The sequence below is a fragment of the Eubalaena glacialis genome, chromosome 2, assembly GCF_028564815.1.
Source record: "Eubalaena glacialis isolate mEubGla1 chromosome 2, mEubGla1.1.hap2.+ XY, whole genome shotgun sequence".
Taxonomy (NCBI): domain Eukaryota; kingdom Metazoa; phylum Chordata; class Mammalia; order Artiodactyla; family Balaenidae; genus Eubalaena; species Eubalaena glacialis.
The window spans coordinates 126,850,269-126,873,028 of record NC_083717.1 but is presented as its reverse complement, the minus strand read 5'-3'; the positions used below and the strand labels follow the sequence as shown (position 1 = coordinate 126,873,028).

Sequence of the window (22,760 nt, the reverse complement as noted above, 5' to 3'; positions counted from 1 at the left end):
TTAAATAATCCACAGTACTTATATAATGTGTTATTATTTATCAGTCTTGAGCAGCTCTCTTTCCAGAGGGGAGAAACAAAATAATTTCAACCAAGTGAGCATAATATTAATGACAGCAGTTTTATAAATAAATTTAAAATGATACCAGAAAGCATGTGACAACAAGAAAAAAAACCCAATTCTCTGAATTTTTTTTTCCCCTTCAATGTGCAAAACATGCTGCTATACTTTTATCCACAGACTTTGCTTGAAAATTTCTCAAGACACAAGCCAGCTCCATGTCAACAAAGGATGGGTACTTGGTTTGGTGCAATTAAAAGATTTTTACAACTTCTACAATGGAAATCTGCAGGAAACCAGGAAAACTGGCAATTCATCAAACAATCTAACTGAAGGGAAAAAACAAACAGGGTGTAGATGAACCACTGAAAAGAGTACCATTCTTCTCTGTGATATTACTATAGGAGTGATCTTAGGGTCCCATGAATGTGAATTTCAGGCTCCCTTTCATTAAGCTCTCTTTAGACTAGGAATTATTCCAATATGATGTGAATACCCCTTTACATCCCTCATTCTTATAATTTAACTTGGAGCCTGTGTCCCTAAGCAGCTCTGTTGTCATTCTCCGAATAGGACAAACAGACAGGGACACTGTAGGAGACAGTGGTTCTCTGTGGGACACCACTCAGTCTTCCTGCAGAGAGAATCATGTTTCCAGTTTGAAGTTTGCTATTTTGATGCAAGTAGGCAGAGTGTGCTATGAAGACGAGCTATCTTTTTATACCTAATTACATTGGCTTCTGAGGCCTGTTCTGCTGATCTGCATACCTGAGAATTAAGTTGTTATTTATGCTGAGACTTGCCACCAGAATGTATTGGGCCAAGAAATAGATTTTCTAATCTCAATATTTTTCTCCAGTGCTTTATCCAATGGGTACCGTTCTTAAAGAAAGGTGTTATGTGACTGTCAAATGCCAGGCTCACAAACAGGAATGTTAGCTCATGTGGATTGATTCTAGGATGCCTCTTAGGATTTTTAGTTGTTTTAGTTGTTTTGCAGAAGTTTACGTCCTAAAAATGTACACAGATTCAATGCAATCCCAGTCTAAATCCCAGCAGTATTTTTTCTGTAGAAATCCCCAAGCTGATCCTAGATTTCATATGGAAAGGCAAAGGAACTAGAATAGCCAAAACAATTTTGAAAAAGAACAAGTTGGAAGACTCACACAGTCTGTTTTTAAGACTTATAAAGCTAAAGTAATCGAGGCAATGTGGCATTGGTGTAAAGATAAACTCATAATCAAGAGGACAGAATTGAGAGTCAGAAGTAACCCCCCACATATCTGATCAATTGATCTTTGGCAGAGGTGCGAAGGCAACGTAATGAAGAAAGTATAGTATTTCATCAAATGATGTTAAAGCAATTGGACAAAGCAAAGAAAATAAACCTTGACCAATACCTCATATTTTATACAAAAATTAGCTCAAAACAGATCATAGACTTAAATGTAAAATCTAAAACTATCAAATTTCTAGAAGAAAAAAATAAGAGAAAAACTTTGTGACTTTGGGCCAGGCAAAAATTTCTTAGATATGACACCAAAAGCACCAAAAGAAAAATCAATGAATTGGATTTCATCAAAATGAAAACCTGCTTTGCAAAAGACATTGATAATAGAATGAAAAGGTAAGCCATAGACTTCATGAAAATATTTGCAAAACACATATCAGAGGAAAAACTTTTATCCAGAATACGTACAGAATTCTCAAAGCTCAGTAAGGAAACACAGAATACATTTTTCTGGATTTGTACAAATACATCACCAGAGAAGATACATGGATCACATATAAGCATGTGGGGCGATGGTCAACATCATTAGTCATTAGGGAAATGCAAATTAAAACCATAGTGAAATGTCACTAGAAACTATCAGAATGAATAAAAACAAAAAACAAAAAAAACCCCGACAATACCAATTGCGAGCAAGCACTGTGAGCAAGTGGAATTCTTGTACATTGCTGGTGGGAATATTGCAACGTGGCCAACCCAATACACTGTGGTATAGCCACTGAGGAAGACAGTTTGCCAATTTCTTTTAAAGTTGAACATACACTTACTATATGACCTAACAGTCTTACTACTGCTCCAGTATTCCAGGTATTTACCCAAGAGAAACAAAAGCTTATGTTTAGGGCTTCCCTGGTGGCGCAGTGGTTAAGAATCCGCCTGCCAATGCAGGGGACACGGGTTCGTGCCCCGGTCCGGGAAGATCCCCCATGCCGTGGAGCTGCTAGGCCCGTGAGCCACAACTACTGAGCCTGCGCGTCTGGAGCCTGTGCTCCGCAACAAGAGAAGCCGCGATAGTGAGAGACCCGCGCACCGCGATGAAGAGTGGCCCCCGCTTGCCGCAACTAGAGAAAGCCCTCGCACAGAAACGAAGACCCAACACAGCCAAAAATAAATAAATAAATTTTTTTAAAAAGCTTATGTTTACACAAAAACCTGTACATGAATAGTGATAGCAACTTTATTCATAGTCACCAAAAACTAGAAGCAACCCAGATGTCCTGCAACTGATGCATGGATGGACAAACTGTGGTACATCATACAATGTAATTCTGTTCAGCAATAAAAAGGAATGCACTATAAATCCATTTAAGAATATGGGTGAATCTTAAATATGTTTTGCTAAGTGAAAGAAGCCAGACTCAAAAGACTACATACTATATGATTCAATTTATAAGACATTCTGGAAAAGGTAAAACAATGGAGGCAGAAAACAAGTAAGTGTTGCCAGGGTTTGGGGTGGATGCAAGGTTTGGCTGCAAGGGGACTTGGAGGAATGTTCTGGGGGTAAAGGAACTGTTTGTATCTTTATCATGGTGGTATTACACGACTGTATGCATTTGTCAAAACTTACAGACCTATGCATCCAAGAGTGAATTTTACTGTATATAAAATTTTTACTTCACTCTGTATGACAGACTCTAGGTCCGTCTGCCTCACTACAAATAACTCAATTTTGTTCCTTTTTATGGCTGGGTAATATTCCATTGTATATATGTGCCACATCTTCTTTATCCATTCATCTGTTGATGGACATTTAGGTTGTTTCCACGTCCTGGCTATTGTAAATAGTGCTGCAATGAACATTGTGGTACATGACTCTTTCTGAATTACAGTTTTCTCAGGGTATATGCCCAGTAGTGGGATTGCTGGGTCGTATGGAAGTTCTATTTTTAGATTTTTAAGGATTCTCCATAGTGGCTGTATCAATTTACATTCCCACGAACTGTGCAGGAGGGTTCCCTTTTCTCCACACCCTCTCCAGCATTTACTCTTTCTAGATTTTTCACAGGGAGATCAGCTCCATGCTTTGTGACTACCTAGAGGGGTGGGATAGGGAGGGTGGGAGGGAGGCTCAAGAGGGAGGAGATATGGGGATATATGTATGCCTATGGCTGATTCACTTTGTTGTACAGCAGAAACTAACACAACATTGTAAAGCAATTATACTCCAATAAAGATGTATAAAATATATATATACATATAAAATTTTTTAACTGTAAAAAAGAAAGAATCAGCACTTAGAGCTTAAAAAAATCATATTGTAGATTTTTGAGGGTAAGGACCGTGGCTTCTTTTTCATCCTAGTGCCATACAGTAAGTGTGCATGTGTTTAAAACTTGTATAAAGTGAATTTTGTCTACATCAGGTCATAGTGAGATTTCTGTAGTCAGACACTTCTATGTTCTTGAGACCAACTAGATTTATTTTTACCAGAGATTTTTTTAATACACATAGGAAAAGAAATAAATAAAAGAGGTCATTCATTAAAGCATCCCCAAAGGCATTCCCAAGAATTGTTTTGTCTTATGTAAATAACAAAGGAAGACTTTATTTTATAATGTATCTGCATAAATAAGAGCTTTCCCCCAAAATGAACCAATAATGTATTTTTTTAAAGGCAGAAATAACAGAAGAGAAATACATGTGACCCTTTACAGTGTTTTTCTTTCCGCCTACATTTGAAAATGTGACAGCCCCTCGCCTCCAGCACCTCAGCTGCAGGATCGGGATGCGGAAGGATTATTAACGAGGGCGCTCCCATTCTGTTTTCAAACCCACATAATACCCGTTAAAAAAATAGCCTTGCTGAAAGAATATTATACATCTTTCACACCATACTTGGAGATTTCTGACAGCCAGATCCAAAAAAGTACAACACCCCGTAGTCTTTGTCAACCAGAACGACTTTTCTTTACATAGAATCAAGAAGCAGTGCCCGTTTTCCCCAGAGATTCTCCCAGCCTAATGTTCCCCAAGTCAAATGTGTCAGGGGAAACTACATCTTGCTGTGGGATTCAGATGTAGTTAATAGAAAGAAACGCTACTGTTGTTGCGGTACTTATGGTGGTGACAATCTAAAAAGTTCTCATGACAGCAGAAATGACACTTTTGACATGCTATATATAGCGGCAGAAGTGTACCATTTAGAATCTGCAATGGATCGTGACTCAGTCTGCTTGTTCTCACACTTTGTATTGTTCCTTGGCACCACTGTGTGTCTTAAAGCACACACCAGTTCTGCCAGTCACAGACCTCCTTAGCCGATCCTCATTATCACCATGGCACAGAATCAAACCCCCATTCAGCTCTCTCTGCTTTTAAGAAGAGTATCTTTTAAACTTTACATCAATGTCATGTCAGAAAACTAGGGAGCTCCCTGCTTATGGATTTGCCCTATTGAATAGAAAACAAGTAAATGGAATAGTCAGTGTTTGTGCTGCAACAAAGGAAAGCTCCCAGCCCTAACATTTACCCCACTGGGCTAGCCAATATCAGGGAAAACAATCTTCTGCCTCTGGGGCAATAACCTTCACGAAATCGGGAACATTCATGTTTTCCGTCCTTCTCGACAACCTTCACTCTTCGCCATGAGGGAACAGGAAGAAACTCTTCCAACTTTACTTTCATCTGAAAGGCCATGCATATTCTGTTTGCCACCCTGACTGCTTTTATAGTAATGGAAAAATTTCTGAGTAATGGAAAATATCCTGAGGCCATGATGGTTTCCTGAGAATAAAATAAGCAGAAAATGGAATGGAAGAGAGAAAGTTATAGAAGGCCCAGAGACAAGGTAAGAAAGAAAGAGAGGCTAAGGGGAGCCAAAAGAAAAGGGGTCAGTGTCTGGGCAGACTGAAGAACACTTTGAGAATTTCATGAGGGCCACAAAACCTTTACATAAATGCTATTCTCTGCTTAGGCAGTTATCTCTGCTGCTGTTCAGAAAATTCAAGGTTCTGCTCTTCATCTCCAGCTTCATTACTTACATTCCAGGCATTTTCCATTGAGAGGGCATTTGTTCTTTTCTTAAAAATTTTATTGAAATATAGTTGATCTACAACGTTGTGTTGATTTCTGCTGTGCAGCAAAGTGACTCAGTTATGTGTGTGTGTGTGTGTGTGTGTGTATATATATAAATTACATATATATATAAGTTACATATATATATACACACACATTCTTTTTCATATTCTTTTCCATTATGGTTTATGACAGGATATTGAATATAGTTCCCTGTGCTATACAGTAGGACCTTGTTTATCCATCCTATATATAATAGTTTGCATCTGCTAATCCCTAACTCCCAATCCATCCCTCCCCCATACCCCCTAACCCCCTTGGCAACGACAAGTCTGTTCTCTATGTCTGTGTGTCTATTTCTGTTTTGTAGATATGTTCATTTGTGTCATATTTTAGATTCTACATATAAGTGATGTCATATAGTATTTGTCTTTCTCTTTCTGACTTACTTCACTTAGGAGAAGACATTTGTTCTTAATGTTCTATCCCACATGGTATGGTACCACAACCTTTCTACCACCACCAAGAATCTTCTTTCACTTGCCTTGGGGTCACAGCATATAAGCACCCACTTACCTCGCCCTCGCCCCTCCCCCCAAAAACAGACTGAGCAACCTTGTCTGTCTGTATATCTCTATATTCCATTAAAAAAAAAATTATTACCATATAAAAGAGCTGGTAAAATTTAGATAAGTTTTTGTGTTTTCTATGTATTCATTCATGAAGTTGTTTTTTAATTGAGCAGTGTATCAATATATAATTTGTTTTGTTCTAAAGGTTTTTACAAAGTGAAAAGAATTTAATTTTATGTATTAAAAGGCATGCTTATTTTTAAAAATTAGAAGAAATAAAATTATAATGAAGAAAATTTATAAAATACTGTAATTCCATATACAAAAACAAACTATATTACTTTTTACTATATTATGTCCTTGACACTTGTTTCATTTAACATGTCCTGAATCTTTCAGAATGTGTATCAGTTAGGATTGACTAATTTAGGCTGCAGTAACAAAAATCCCCAAATCTCAGTGGCTTAATACTACAAAAGTTTATTTCTTGCTCATGTTACATATCCCAAATGGGTCAGTGGAGGGCTCTGTACCACACATTCACTTATGGACCCAGGCTGATGGAAGCTCCGTCATCCTGTGGCTGCGAAGGTTGGAATGCCCTGCTTGCTCAATTTTCAAAGTAAGAGAAGGGAGAGATTAGAAAATCTTACAATGGCTTTTAATTGCCTCGATTTGGAAGTGGCACACCTGACTTCCACACTCCACCTTGGCCAGAGTGAATTACATGGCTCTACCTCACTGCAAGGGTGTGACAGAAAATGAAAGGAGTAAGTGAAATATCTAGTAGATATTACTGTCTCTGCCAGATGAGGATGGGGAAAGAAAAGAACTCCATTGTTTTAATTTTTATTTCTTTGATTCTTTGCCCTATGCTTTAAAATGCTCCATTGTTCTGGGTGAAAAAACTCAAGACAATTCAGGACTTCAAGAAATACGCCAATACAACAATTTGTATGAAATGAGAAAAATTAAATAATTTTCATATAAATTGTTATAAAGATATCTTTTGAAACTATATAGTAAATAATTTATCTACTTATACTTAAAAAGCAAATTCAGTTTCTCAAAGTTTTAAAGCAGCTAGTTTATAATCTCAGAAGTTTTGCCAGAACTTTTTCACCAAGAGCAAGTAAACTATCACCAATTTTGAAAAACAAATTTTGCAGATATTTTCTTCAATCACATATGGCAATCATTTATCATTTTTGTCCCAAACAGTAGAATTTTTAAAAATTGGATTGGTTAGGTGCATTCAGCATTTTGGGAAGGTCTGTGAATTAATCGTTTAAAGTATAGTTAAATAATACAAAATATATTTAAATATATTATAAAGCATATTATAAATATTAGAACCTTGATAAGGCCATAAAAATCATTATCCTATGAAAGAAAAGCTCACTTGTATAGTTAGATTTTTGAAAAGTGTGTGACGTACAGAAAAATCATATTGAACACAAAGAACAAAGTAAACAGATTGGATCAGAATCTTTGATAAATGAATCTGAATAAATGTTACTAAATCGGTAAACACACTGTTGGTTTGAAGAGAGAGAAAGAAATTTTGTTCCTGTTTGCTTTTCGTTACTACCTTCCTACCTCTAATGTTTAATTTTCTCATTAATTTATGAGGTGACTTTATCATGTTTATAAGTCAAGGAGAGGATGGCCTTCTATATTTCCTTGTTTCTATGGCATACTTTTTCTTGGTTCACATTTTCATATTTCTGATATCGGGATGCATTTTGCATTTGCTGTTAGCGAGGCAGCAGTCATGACTTTTAGTCACTGTCAGCACATGCATGTCAAAGCTTAGAGGATGGGGGAAGCAATTGAAAGAACGTCTTGGAGACAACAGTGGAGCAGTCATAGGAAATGGCATATAACACTTTTGATAGCGCAGAGTGTAATATTGTGTGGAAAAATATCCTCAACAATCCTGAGTGTGAGAGGAATCGACCTGTGAATGCAGAGTTTTAGGAATACCTTGTTCAACTTGTTTGCCTACATTTTCCTTTCTGTGTAGGCTCAAGAGAGATATATGTGAGTGATAAAGTATTCTAGCCTAGTTTAATGGCAACGTTTATTTTTCTTTACAAGTGATGATATCTTAGGATCAATAAAATAGAGTTTTAGAGAATAGAAGAGGACAAAAGGTTGAAAACTTGAAAGACGGATTAAGGTACTAGAAGAGGCAAAAGTGGGTAAGGTCATTGACATAAATAGAGGAGTTACCTTGGGAAAGAAGGTGAAATTCTTTCTCTGTTGGAAGGAAAGGAGAAGATGAACTTTCTTCTAATATCCCATTGTTCCTTATACCCACCTCTCACTCATGCTGCTGCAGAAATCCAAGTCAGTCTATGAAGAGGAAGTGATTATCCTGTTGCACATTGACACCAGAGAATCCAAATAATAAAATCTGTCATTTATTCAACAAGCCTGCTATATTCCAGGCTTTATACTAGGTGCTTTATTTGCAGATCAGAAGAAAAAATTTGAAAGTGTACTTGTTTCAGTGTCCTAACTATGAAAGTAAAAGTTAAGGCAGGTGAGGTTTCTCAGAGATGTTTTGAAGGAGGAGGAAGGGAAGGCAAAAGCCTGATATGACCATTTTAATAGGTGATTCATAGATGCCATGGCTCTAGTGTTCTACAGAAGATATTGGGTCATACTAATGTAAGGTCATCTGTGAGTACATATTCAAGTCTAGAGTAAAGTGACAAATTTAGAATAGCCTTTATGGTATAAAAATAAATACCACTTATAGAGCCCATCTATAGATGAAACAGTAGGCTAAGTGTTTTACATTCATTTCTTCATTTACTTATAAGGAATAATTGTTGGGAGGCAGTACAGCGAAGTGCTATAGAGCATGGGTTCTGGAGGTTTAAATCCTGCTTCTGCTATGTGTTAGCTATATGGCCTTGATCAAGTTAGTTACCTTCTTGGTCCCTCAGTTTCCTCATCTGTAAAATGGAGATGATAATAGTGCCCCCTTCATTATGTTGTTGTAAGGATCAAGTGAGTTAATTGCAAAGGGCTTAGAAGAGTGCCATTATTTTCACCTTTTTTATGCATGAGAAGATCAAGATGGAGGAATCTGTGTGATAGTTACTATGATAAAACCTATGTTTCAGGTAAGGAGACCGAGGCATGGAGAGGTTAGGGTCATATACTTAGTAAGTGGCAAAAGCTGTGACTTGCTGTTAGGTCTCTCTGATGCCAAATCCTATACTGCCTTCCTAATATGGTTGGCACTCAATTTGAGGTGAAAAACAATTGCTGAGCAACAGAGTAGACCCAGCTGAAGAGCATAGATTTTTTAGTGAAAGCACCCAATGAGTTTGGTGACTTAAACTTCTGTAGACGAATATGTGCATGATATTTGTGTGTGTATAAATTTAAACATTTTCTTTGTATCTTTTATGTATATATGCTTATATATGCAATTATAATACAGTATATTTTAATCAAAACACAAAAACCATAATTCATTAAGAAAAAACCTGATATATCAGTATTAAAATGTCCTTCTGACAAGTCACGAGAAAGTTATAAAACACACCATATGGAGAAGAGTTTTTTTTTTTTTTACGTAGAATCATTTTACAATTTTATTTTTATATTTTTTTATTTTTTATTTTTTGGCTGTTTTGGGTCTTCGTTTCTGTGCGAGGGCTTTCTCTAGTTGTGGCAAGCGGGGGCCACTCTTCATTGCGGTGCGCGGGCCTCTCACTATAGCGGCCTCTCTTGTTGCGGAGCACAGGCTCCAGACGCGTAGCCTCAGTAGTTGTGGCTCACGGGCCTAGTTGCTCCGTGGCATGTGGGATCTTCCCAGACCAGGGCTCAAACCCGTGTCCCCTGCATTGGCAGGCAGATTCTCAACCACTGCGCCACCAGGGAAGCCCTAGAGAAGAGATTTTTACAAACATATATGAGATATAATAGTAGTATTCAGAATATATAAAGAACTCCTATAAATAAGACAAAAAGACAAACATCTCAAAAGAAAATTGGATAAAAATACATGAAAAAGCAACTCACAAAATAGGAAACCTAAATGGCCAATAATTATGCAAAAATCTTCCAGTTTGGCAATCATTAAGGAAATTTAAATTAAAATAGGGAGATTTTATTTTATGCCCATCAGATTGGCAAATGGTCTGACAATATAAATATAAAATGTTGGTGAGCACATAGAGAAAGAATTATCAAACATTTCTGGTGGGAATGTAAATTCACATAACCCTTTAGAGAACCAGTTGGTACTAGGTAGTAAAGATGAAAGTGTGTAGAGATGTGTATAAGGATATTCATACAGTATTGCACATAATAGTCAAAAATGGGAAATATCTAATAGGGGAATGGGAAAATTTATGGTATGGTCAATTATATAATGAAATGCTACCTAGCAGTTAAAAGTGAACAAGCTACTTACGCATTGTTCGTGTAACACATTGTTGAGTGATAAAAAGCAAGTTGAAGAATATGCACAGAATGAGTGCATATATGAATAATTAAAAGAACATACAAAGCAATATCATATATTATTTATACATAGATGTATGTTATAAAATGACCTAGAAGTATATACAAGACCTAGAAGTATACAAATCAAATAATGATAGCATCTGGAGAGGGAGTGAGGGAGGGGTACAGGGTGGAGAAAAGTAACAAATACTATTTCAAATTTTTCTGAAATGCTCTATTTTTAAAAACTCTGAAACAAAGTGACAAACTATAAGCATTTGTTAGTTCTGGTATGTGAATAGTACATGCATGATGATGATGTGTGTGTGTGTGTGTGTGTTTGCATTTTTACTGTATTTAAATTTTTTTCCTCCAAATATTTAATGAGAAAACAGAGTTTCCAGGAGGTCACTGCAATGAGGAAATGGTATTGTTGATTAAACAATGCAAATTTGAAAAGAAGAGTGATTGGCTCTAAAATGCTTCCCTTGACCCTGCAACTCTGCCAGACTACTTTCTCTTCTCTCTAAATTCTTTCGCAACCAATATAAATGCAGGTGTTAATTTGGGAGTTTAACCCCTTGACCCAGTGACGAAGTAACATAGATTATTTTTCCAGATTCGCAGAAAGCCCTGTAAGGCTTCAAGGCAAGAGACAGAGCAAGAGGAGTAATTTTGATCAGTAGTGCTCAGATTGCAATAATTCTCATCAGTTTCTGTGTGGACACTGTTCAAGACAATTTGTAAATTGTAAGATCTAAAAGTAAAAGCCCAGAGTTTATTAGGTAGGGTTTGGGGATGGGGCAGGGCAAGGCTTGGCATTGCATGTTGAGTGGCCCCAGTGGAGGGATGACCCTGTGTGGCTGGGACAGTGGATGAGAGCCCTGCAACTTGAACAGGTGACAGTCCTTACATTGGAAGCAAAGCCAGGCCTGCTCCCCAACATCGACCTCCCCTAGGGTTCCTGAAGCTGCTGGACTCTCCCTCTGTTTTCCATGCTGGTACTGGGTTGTTGCTCAGATGATCAATCAACTTTTAATGGCTCTTCCTCACTTTTCAAGGAATACTGTTCTCAGTGAAGTGGATACTAAAGAGATAGAGATATAAGCCACTTAGAAGAGGAATGGCATAACCACATTAAAAAATCTCTTTGGTAAGGGGATTAAGAAAAGATTTTTGATTAGCTATGCATCCTTTCCTCTGCCATCACAACTCAGAAATCAGCAAATAAAATTCCTTTGGAATAGGACTTCTCTGCTGAGCTAATTTTAGGCTTAGATTTTGTGGGTAAAATTCTTTCTTCCTTTCAATTAAACTCCCTCAACAGAGATCTCTCACTTCTGGTATGTAGAGACTTCAGCACAAATTTCCCTCGATTTTATACATTTCCCAAAAAGGCCGACTGTGAAATATTTGCAGTGTCGCAATTTCCTTCCTTTCGATTTTTATTTTTCCCTCAGAGGAATACATTTCCATGATGACATGTAACTACTACTTGGGCTCATGTGATGTATCACTCAGAAAACCTTTCTAAGCCTTAATAACATTTTCACTTCTGTTTGCTATTGTGGTGTATGGTGGTGACACACTCGGAAAGTTTGTGGTCTTTCCCAGCACCTGCTTTTTTTCAAATATGCAATTGAATTTTTCACAGTTGAACTCTAACATTTCTCTCCTAACTGAGCGAAGTTTTACAACACATTTGAAATATTTCTGAGCCTGGGCATATGTTCCTGTTTATCCAACACGAAGCTGAGGCCTCTTTGAACTTTCATCTCCTGATAATGTTCCTCATATTTTAACATCATAACACTCTAAGATTGGAACTGTTTGGAGGCTTTTGTGCTTTCCAAAGGCTTTTCTCCTTTTTCCCTCCTCCGTGTTTCTCGTCTCTCATTTTAAGCAGCTGTGCAAGGGCTGCAGTAGCAGAGTGTATGGGTGGTCAGTGCCAATAAACCTTTGGTATGTACCCTCTGTTTTCTCAGTGGGGAGTTTTCTAAGAATCTTTATCTTACACATATTTAAAATCCTACAAGACCTTCTGGAGAGTTCCAGTACACCATCGTGGGTGTCAGAAGCCCAATCTATGCCAAACGTCTTTGCTCCTGAGTTGAGCCCCTTCAGTTTTTCTTCTCAGATGCATTTCCAGCCCCCTGTTTGTTCTATTTCTGATGTGTTGCTTCCCATAGGTAATGAGAGGCTAGCATAACAAAGCCTCATCTCCGTTAGGAAATGGAATGATGTGGTTACAGGTTGGATATACTAAAATACTAAACCTCATCTGGAATCTGTCAGGTTTGACTTTTTATCTTTTGTGAGGTTTGTTATTTTAAAGAAAAATCTGGCTCAGAGAAACCTGAAAATGACTTTCTTTGGCTCTTTAACACCTTCACACACCGCAAGAATATTATCCAGGATGCATTTGGCCCCCTATCTGCCATGAAACCTTGGTGAGATATTTCTCTGGAGTTCCTCCAAAGCTGGAGGAGCCCACATGGCATCCTTTTACACCTCTAGGAAAGAAAGAAGGTATTCAGACTACATTTATTGGCTGATTTCTTGGTTGGCTCCAAAATACCAGCTTTATTTGAACATTGGTACCTTATGCTAGGAAAATATTACCTTCTCAGTCCCTCTTTTTAGATAGAGTTTGACATATTCTTCACCTCTTTTTATCTTCTTCTCCTACCTCTTCTCATGATAGGGCATAATAAGTCTCTCACATGAGTTCTAAGGGAATGGATAAAGTGATAAAGTGTTTTAAGACATAGTAATTATTTGGGTTGCACAAAAGCAAAACTTTAGCATTGTTGTCCAAAAGATTAGAACCTCCGATTTTAACAAAATTTACAATTGCAGCATCTCATGTGAGCAGATTTTTATTTCATCTTAATGTTGTCTGCACTATTTTTTTTTTTAAACTTTTTTTTTTTTTTTTTAATATTTATTTATTTATTTATTTATTTTTGGTTGTGTTGGGTCTTCATTTCTGTGCGAGGGCTTTCTCCAGTTGCGGCGAGCGGGGGCCACTCTTCATCGCGGTGCGTGGGCCTCTCACCATCGCGGCCTCTCTTGTTGCGGAGCACAGGCTCCAGACGCGCAGGCTCAGCAGTTGTGGCTCACGGGCCTAGTTGCGCCGCGGCATGTGGGATCTTCCCAGACCAGGGCTCGAACCCGTGTCCCCTGCATTAGCAGGCAGACTCTCAACCACTGCGCCACCAGGGAAGCCCTGTCTGCACTATTAATTATCTTTGAATTCTTCATAAAAAGAACAATTTGTAAATCCAAGATGTCATCATAATTATGTTTTTGTCTTCCTTGAAATTTACTTAAGTGATTGGGCAAAAATGGACTTCTCAGCAATTCTTTTTCTTCATCTGTATTTAAAAGCTTAATTTTTCTATATGTCTTTTATCCATGATTGCATTTTCAAAGAAGAAAGTAGCAATTAATTAATTTGTTTGGTATAGATATGCTGACTAAATAATTGGGTCATCTGGATCTGGAATCTACTCTAGGGCCTAAAATACCTGACTGAACTGTCTATACTGGTAATGTTACTTGGATTACTAGATAAGACTTCCTGAAATTTTTTTTTTTTTTTGGCTGTGCCATGCAGCTTATGGCCCCGAACCCAGGCACCCCTGGCAGTGGAAGTGTGGAGTCCCAACCGCTGGACTGCCAGGGAATTCCCTGAAATTTTTAATTAGAAACACGAGACAGTCAATTTTATTTCCCAGGAGATCCAACGCAGCAGAAAATCTAATCATAAGGATGTTTTGTCCTTAGTTTGGTTGTCTGAAAGAATAATGTGTTCCTAACTAGGAGTCAGATCAACTCACATAACTTAGAAAATCTACACAAACATTCTCCAGATGTGTGGTCAATGGTCATGTGAGGCAGAGAAATCTATTTACTCCCTTTAGTATTCAGTATATTCTGTACTTCTCCTAAGTTTTCTTCTCTTTGTTTTGTTTTTTTTTTAATTAATTTTTATTGGAGTACAGTTGATTTACAATATTGTGTTAGTTTCTGCTGTACAGCAAAGTGAATCAGTTATACATATACATACATCCACTCTTTTTTAGATTCTGTGCCCATATAGGTCATTACAGAGTATTGATTAGAGTTCCCTGTGCTATATAGTAGGTTTTTTTTAGCTATCTATTTTATATATGTGTATATGTCAATCCCAGTCTCCCAATTTATCCCTCTTGTCCCCCCTTTCCCCTTGGTAACCATAAGTTTGTTTTCTACATCTGTGACTATTTCTGTTGTCTCCTAAGTTTTTGATAGACTGAATTATGTTTTGAATCAAAGATTTTAGAATGATTTATTAGAAATGGTTAAAGGTCTACATTTCCATTTTTTGCATAATCATTTAGGGAACATCACATAACTGATTCTCCTTCTCCTAATCTTTCTGTTTTCTAATTCATTTGTCACACATTTGTTATGCACTTATTCATTCAGCTATTATCTCTCAAAAGCCTAGAAAGTCCAACACAAATTAGTCTTTTAAATAACTGCCAAGTTAATTGAGTATTTTAATTGAGTATGAGTATTTAGCTTTACTTTTTCCTGTAATTCACATAACCTGTATATCATTGGCAACTTCCAAGGGCTTTTAATTACAGTAAAATACCTGTGTGCTATAAAACCACTGACTGTGGGTACCATACTTCTGTGCACAAAATGAAGAAGTATACCAGAAATAAATGAAAGTCTACTAATGCAAATAATCTTACTAAAAATAAAGTCAAAAGGTGTGCCTCAGAGATATTGTGGGTTCAGTTCTAGACCAGCACAATAAAGTGAATATCACAAAAGAGTCACATGAATTTTTTGGTTTCCAAGTGCATATAAAAGTTATAGACTGTAGTCCAATAAGTATGCAGTAGCAGTATGTCTAAAAAACACAATGTGCATACCTTAAATCAAAACTACTTTATTGCTAAAAACTGCTAACCATAATCTGAGCCTTCAGCAAGATGTAGTCTTTTTGCTGGTGGTGGGTCTTGCCTTGATATCGATGGCTGATGGTTGATCAGGGTGGTGGTTGCTGAAGATTGGGGTGGCCATGGCAATTTTTTCAAATAAGACAGTGGTGAAGTTTGCCTCATCAATTGACTTCCTTTTATGAATTGTTTCTCTGTAGCACGCAATGCTGTTTGATAGCATTTTAGGCACAGTAGAACTTTCAAAATTGGAGTCAGTCCTCTCAGACACTGACACTGCTTTATCAAATAAGTCTTTGTAATATTCTAAAGTTTTTGCTGTCACTTCAACAATCTTCACAGCATCTTCACCAGGAGTCCATTCCATCTCATGAAACTACTTTCTTTGTTCATCCATAAGAAGCAACTGCTTATCCCTTAAAATTTTATCACGAGATTTCAGCAATTCACATCTTCAGGCTCCACTTAGAATTCAGTGACTTCCTCCACTGAAATCTTGAACTCCTCAAAGTCATCTATGCAGGATGGAATCAACTTCTTCCAAATTCTTGTTAATGTTGATATTTTGACCTCTTCCCATTAATCGTGAATGTCCTTAATGGTATCTAAAGTTGCGAAACTTTCCAGAAGGTTTTCAATTTACTTTGCCCAGGTTCATCAGAGGAATCACTCTGGCAGCTATAGCCTTACAAAATGTATTTCTTAAATAATAAGACTTGAAGTTGAAATTACTCCTTGATGAATGGGCTGCAGAATAGATATTATGTTAGCAGGCATCAAGACACCATGAATCTTGTGGTACATCTCCGTCAGAGCTCTTCGGTGACTAGGTGCATTGTCAATGAGCAGTAGCATTTTTTTTTTTTAATTAATTAATTAATTTATTTTTGGCTGTGTTGGGTCTTTGTTTCTGTGCGAGGGCTTTCTCTAGTTGCGGCAAGTGGGGGCCACTCTTCATCGCGGTGCGCGGGCCTTGCATTGTCGCGGCCTCTCTTGTTGCGGAGCACAGGCTCCAGACGCACAGGCTCAGTAGTTGTGGCTCACGGGCCTAGTTGCTCCGCGGCATGTGGGATCTTCCCAGACCAGGGCTCGAAGCCATGTCCCCTGCATTGGCAGGCAGATTCTCAACCACTGCGCCACCAGGGAAGCCCTGAGCAGTAGCATTTTGAAAGGAATCTTTTCTCTCAGCAGTAGGTCTCACAGTGGGCTTAAAATATTCAGTAAACCATGTTGTAAACAGATGTGCTATCATCCAGACTTTATTGTTCCATTTAGAGGGCATAAGCAGAGTATATTTGGCATAATTCTTAAGGACCCTAAGATTTTCAGAATGGTAAATGAACGTTGGCTTCAACTTAAAGTCCCCAGCTGCATTAGCCCCTAGCAAGAGAGCCAGCCTGTCCTTTGAAGCTTTGAAGCCAGGCATTGGCTCCTCCTCTCTAACTATGAAAGTCCTAGATGGCATCAACTGCCAGTATAAGGCTGTTTTATCCACATTGAAAATCTACTGTTTAGTGTAGCCACCTTCATCCATTATCTTAGCTAGATCTTCTGAATAACTTGCTACAGCTTCCACATCAGCACTTGCTCCTTTACCTTGCCTTTTTATGTCATGAAGATGGCTTCTGTCTTCTTTCTTTAAACCTTGTGAACCACTTTCTGGTAGCTTCAGACTTTTCTTCTGCAGCTTCCTTACCTCTTTCAGCCTTCCTAGAATTGAAGAGAGTTAGGGCCTTGCTATGGATTAGGCTTTGGCTTAAGGGGATGTGTGGCTGATATGATCTTCTGTCCAGACCACTACAACTTTCTCCATATCAGCAATCAGGCTGTCTTGCTTTCCTATCATTTGTGTGTTCACTGGAGCAGCACTTTTAATTTCTTTCAAGAACTTTTCCTTTGCGTTCACAACTTGGCTAACTGTTTAGCACAAGAGACCTAGCTTTTGGCCTATCTTGACATTCCACATCCTTCCCTCACTAAGCTTAATCATTTCCAGTTTTTGATTTAAAGTGAGAGACATGCAGCTCTTCCTTTCACTTGAACACTTAGAGGCCATTGTAGGGTTATTAACTGGCCTAATTTCAGTATTGTTGTGTCTCAGGGAATAGAGAGGCATGAGGAGAGGGAAAGAGACTGGAAAATGGCTGATGGGTAAGCTATCCAAACACAAACAACATTTATCAGTTAAGTTCACTGTCTTACATGGGCACAGTTTGTGGTGCCCCAAAACAATTACAATAGTAGTATCAAAGATCACTGACCACAGATCACCATAACAAATATAGTAATAATGAAAAAGTGAAATATTGCAAGAATTACCAAAATGTGGCTCAGGGACACAAAGTGAGCAAATGCTGTTGGAAAAATAGCACCTAGAAACTTACTCTACATTGGGTTGCTATAAACCTTCAACTTATGAAAACGCAGTATCTGTGAAGCACAATAAAACAAGGTATGCCTGTACATGAAAACTGAGAAAGGAATCAGAATTAAGAATTGAAGAGTGAAGTAGTCATAGGGCAACAACACTAGTGTTTAACTGAAACTAGCATTGTTTTCAGTTAAACATTTCAGTTAAACAGAGGTCAAAAAATTATTGTAATTATAATTATAATGCGCAACACAAATGTCAAAATGATTCTTAATGAAAGCACCGAATGTTCAAAATAATGTTTTAGTCTCAAGTAGGTGAAACTAAACATTTACACTGTATTAACAAAATGATGAAGGGCAGGAGGTGGGTGGGTAGAAAGAAGTAGAAGTTTGTTAAATGCCTTATCTTAAAGAAATGTTCTACAGATGAGTTGTTTATTTTTAGTTACTATTATTAATTTTCAAGTTATAAGAGTAGTTATGTTTGTTATACATATCACTTGAAAACAGCTTCTATTTACTGATTTAATTTTTTTTCTCTGTATCTACTTTTTGTTTTTCCAGTATTTCTGAAATAAGCCAGTTTATAAGGACTTATTTCAGCTATTACTTGGATATATTCTGCAAAATGAAATTCTAATAGTGCTTTCTCTAAGTACACGAAACTTTGAATTTTTATTCAATCAGGATTCAATGATGAAATCTGAAACCAAAATTTAATTTGTATTTCCCCCCAAGAATCTGTTGTTAAAGCTGCCAATTATAAGTAAAATAGTCAAATATACTAACAAATGAAGAATGAAGAGGAATAATGTATGGATCAAGGATGATTGTACATGTGGGTTTTGTCTGTGATATTACTGAGACTTACCAACATGGGGGAAAATGAATCTCACTGGGGTGCTAAGTTATCATGAAACCAGAGGAAGAAGCAGGAGGCCTGGCTAGTCTCTGCTGAAAGATTTAGTCAGGGTACGTGTGGAAGCACACGGGAAAGAGTGTCAAGAGATGGGTCACCAGCAAGCCTATATTCCCGACTGAGGCCCAGAATGTCTTCTAGAGATTGCCCGTACTCCCCCGGATTCAGTTTATGGGTTTAAAAGTTAGCTTCCTCTTGTCCGCATCACAGATACTCTACGTGAGTACTGAGCTGGAGGATAGGCTACCTAAGCTGCTCTTGAGTCACCTCTTAACTAATGATAGGAAGGAAATGAACACTATCTAGGAAAGTACAAAATGAGCATAATGGCAAGCAATGATGTGCCTTTTGCTGAAGCAGTAACTTCACTGGGCTCGGAAAGGATATGAGGAAATCCTTGGGGGAAAAAAACACGTTTCAAGAATCTTAAGTAAGCCAGCAATTCCACATGCATATTGCCATTTTATTTTTAAAGAGACAAAAAAAAAAGAGGAACTGCCCTTTCAAATATATAAAGCAATTGGATTCTTCGTATACAATACCACTTTAAAAAAAAGTATCTTTATTTACATGTATTAGGAACAATAATGAAAAGCTTAAAAGTGGAGTGCTTAAAAATGAGTTGAAGAATATTCTTCACACATTTGAGGCTGCCTAATCATGCTTTTGAAATATTTTGAAATGATATAGGCAACTTAAAAATGAAAGTCTTCATTTTTTTTGGAAAAGCTATATCAAATATGTTTTTAAAAGAACATTTCTGCCTATTTGAGAGCTTCTTGCATTTTATTACCAGACCAAATATGAAAAAATACAAACTAACTCCAACTTATCAATTAATTCAAAAATTGAGGTTTTTGGGTTTTTTTGGCTGTGCTGCACGGCTTGTGGGAATCCTCGTTCCCCAACCAGGGACTGAACCTGGGCCCTCGGCAGCAAAAGTGCGGAGTCCCAACCACTGGACCACCAGGGAATTCCCAAAAATTCAGTAATATTTTTATCATTAACTATGAAAGGTGCTGAGGTTCTACCCTCGTGAAGCTGGCATGGCAACTATAACAAAACAATCCCTAAAGTTAAAAATCTACCTCAAAAGGAAAGTGTCCAAAATGATGGTACTTGTGCTAGGGTGATCAGTTTATGGGTGATCTTTTCCCCTTTTTTATTTTCTCAGTTTCGTATAATGTGAATATTATCCTTAAAGTACCACTGATTGAGATCAGTGTGCTAATAGGTGCTTTATAAACATTGTCTCATTAATCTTAATGATTAATAACAATCCCTATTTTACACTTGTAGAAACTACAGCTTAAAATATTAAAAATCATACCTCAAGCACTTATCATGGAGTAATTTGAAACCTGGTTGGTTTTACCTCGAATGCTCACAACCACTATGAAACATTAGCAAATCACAGAACTTTTAAAGCAATATTTATTTCCCTTGAATACGATATAATATGTTAAAAGATAAAGTAAAAGAAAATTTTCCTGGACTTGAACTTTGTAAATTAAAATGTTTTTGTGAGAAACATAGCAATTCTTTATTTTCTTTAAATCAACTCAATGTCCAACTCTTCCCTTCCCATTGGGCTGCTGGGCAGCTCATTCATCATTCTTTAAGCTCTTCCTCTTCAAGGTTGCACCAGGGATCCAATATTATAAACAAGTTTCAAGGGGTTCTTGAGATCTATGGATATTGGTTATCTGTTTCCACTAGTTAGTACTGAAATGTCCATTGTCCAAGCCACGCGTTCCATTCAGGTCTGGGTAACTCTACAGCTTTTTTGATTATGTTTTAGGCATAGAGGTCTTTGGAGAGACTGGAAACTTGTAGCCATTCTTCTGTGGGGTCTTGTAATCTCTTTGGGGCGTTGTCAGAGAACAGGAAGTATGTCACTTGCCCACCCCACTCCCCACCAAAACAGCTGTAAAATGTAAAACCTCTGTTGGTGTTGTATGAAACCACCATTTTCCCCAAACACTTGCTAATCCTTGTTAGAGGTAAGGAAGGGTTAACTTGTCCAAAACTGATCTCCTGTAGATTGGCTTCCCAAAGAGCGCTGGGCTCCTGCAAAGTTCCATGGAAACTGGCTATGACCTATGTTTAAGGCCACCAATACTTGGCAGTCTCAGGGCTTGGACCCCAGTTCCTCACCCCACCATGCCAGTCGAGGGGCCACCGCTTCAACTATGAAAGCACGGGGGCAGATTCTTTGCTGACTTGCCACTACGTGCACCTATCTGACTCCCAAGAAAGGGCATTCCTTCCAGCTGTGAACACCAAACTGGCAGCTTAGAACTGTAGCAAAGGTTCTGCATATGATGTTGCTATTGAAACTTGGCTTTTAATCCCCCCAGAGAAGGGGTTGGCCTTTCTCAATTCTGCTGCATAAAAGCATCGTAGCCCAAGGATCTGAGTTGCTTTCCTAGACCCCAGAGTTGGGCTCTACTAGATTGCTGTGAGGTGCTCCAGGGTACCTGCTCCTGTCCCTTGAATGTTTCCCAGGAAATGCTGCTCAAGCGAGCCTGGCATGTGAAGTGTGTGGCCACTTGAACCTGTTTACACGATACTTTGACATCATCAAATTAAAAAAATTTTGTTGCTAACCTGAAGGGTATAAAATGACATATAGTGTGCTTTTAATATCCATTCCCTTGGCTATTAATGGACTGAGTGTCTTTCCTTATGTTTATTGATCATTTTTGTTCCCTCCTCTGTGAAATTCTTGTTCAGTCTTTGCCTTTTTCTTATTAATTGGTAGAAGTTTACTGAAAACCAATCTTTTGTTTCTCATATGTGGTTCAAACCTTTTTTGCCCATTGTTTCTCTTCTAATTTTACCTATGTTATCTGTTTGCAAAGAATTTACATTTTCACTCCTGACTTTTATCCAAGCTTTGATACCATATTTTCTTTCTTTTTTTTAAAAATCTGATCTTATTTATTTGTTACTCTTAGATAATCTTATTTTTGACTTGACTCAGACTAGCATAGAAGCTCTTAGAGAGAGTAGCCTCTGTCTCTTGGAAATGTTCCTGGCATTTCTCCTCGGTCTTCCATTCTCTTGGCCAAAAGTTTAGCGTATTCTTCAACCTCTTCCTTATTTTTATTAGTAAGCTGTTTCTTCAGAGCAGTGTGTAGAATGCATGGAGTAACAGGACATAGAATTTGGGCACTCTGGTTCTGGGTTTCTTAATTTCTTTGTGCAGTGATTTTCTAACAGCATCTTGCTGGACATCCTCTTTTTAGAGAGATTGAAAACTTTACAGATGCTTTTAGCTTTTTGGGGCCTAAGCAATGAGGCACAGCAGTATCCTTCCAGGAATTTCCTGCTCTCCCTTTTAAAAAATAACCAAGTTAAGAACACTCAAATTACCATTTCTTTCTCCTATTCTCCTTGGTCTATCACAGGAAAACCCCCTACTCAGTAGCAGATGAACATGACCATGGATCAGGGCACACTGGATCATATGGAAACCTTGTTTGTCATTCCCACCGCTGATTCAAGCCACATAACCCTTCCACTTTTCACTCACAGCACCATCAGCAACTTCTGTGTCCATAGGCTTCTTAACAAAGGTATGAAGTTTTTGTTCATTGTCTATTGCAGTGAGTTTCTGGCAGCCAGTGACTGGGAAGAAGGTACCTATCTTCATCCTGAAGCAGCTGCTTTTCCTCTGAGATGCCTTGTGAAAGAGGGAGCCAGTCTTATATTTTCTAAGTATGTGTTGGACATCTTTCAAAATGAAGTCATCTTACCTTTCTCTTATGACCTCTCCTTCCAAACTTTTCTGTCTTGCATGGTCCCAAACTACTGTTGTACATAATGACTTGAAACAAAGTCAATTTTGACTTTTTTTTCCCTTTTTTATTTTTTTAACCTTTAGGCCCTTTCTAAAGACAATAAGTCAAAACACATTTGATGCCAAACAAACACACCATGATGTTACTCCTTTGGCTTTTTTCAAAGTTGGTAGAGAAAATATTTTATTGTTATTTTTCTTGCAACATGTTCCTTGGGTTCTAAGTTCAGTTGGGGAAGAAAAATGCTTATGCAAATAAACTCTCATGTGCCAGTTTTTAGTGAATGAAAGCTAT

The 22,760-nt window shown here is 37.7% G+C and overlaps 1 protein-coding gene and 1 pseudogene across 1 annotated transcript in view; one reads left to right on the top strand and one right to left on the bottom strand.

The window, feature by feature from the left end:
* PRKD1 (protein kinase D1) overlaps nucleotides 1-22,760 on the top strand; it is a 474,378-nt gene that overhangs the window by 724 nt on the left and 450,894 nt on the right. The gene's annotated exons all lie outside the window — the stretch shown is intronic.
* On the bottom strand, nucleotides 21,643-22,318 carry LOC133085772 (small ribosomal subunit protein eS6-like; annotated as a pseudogene).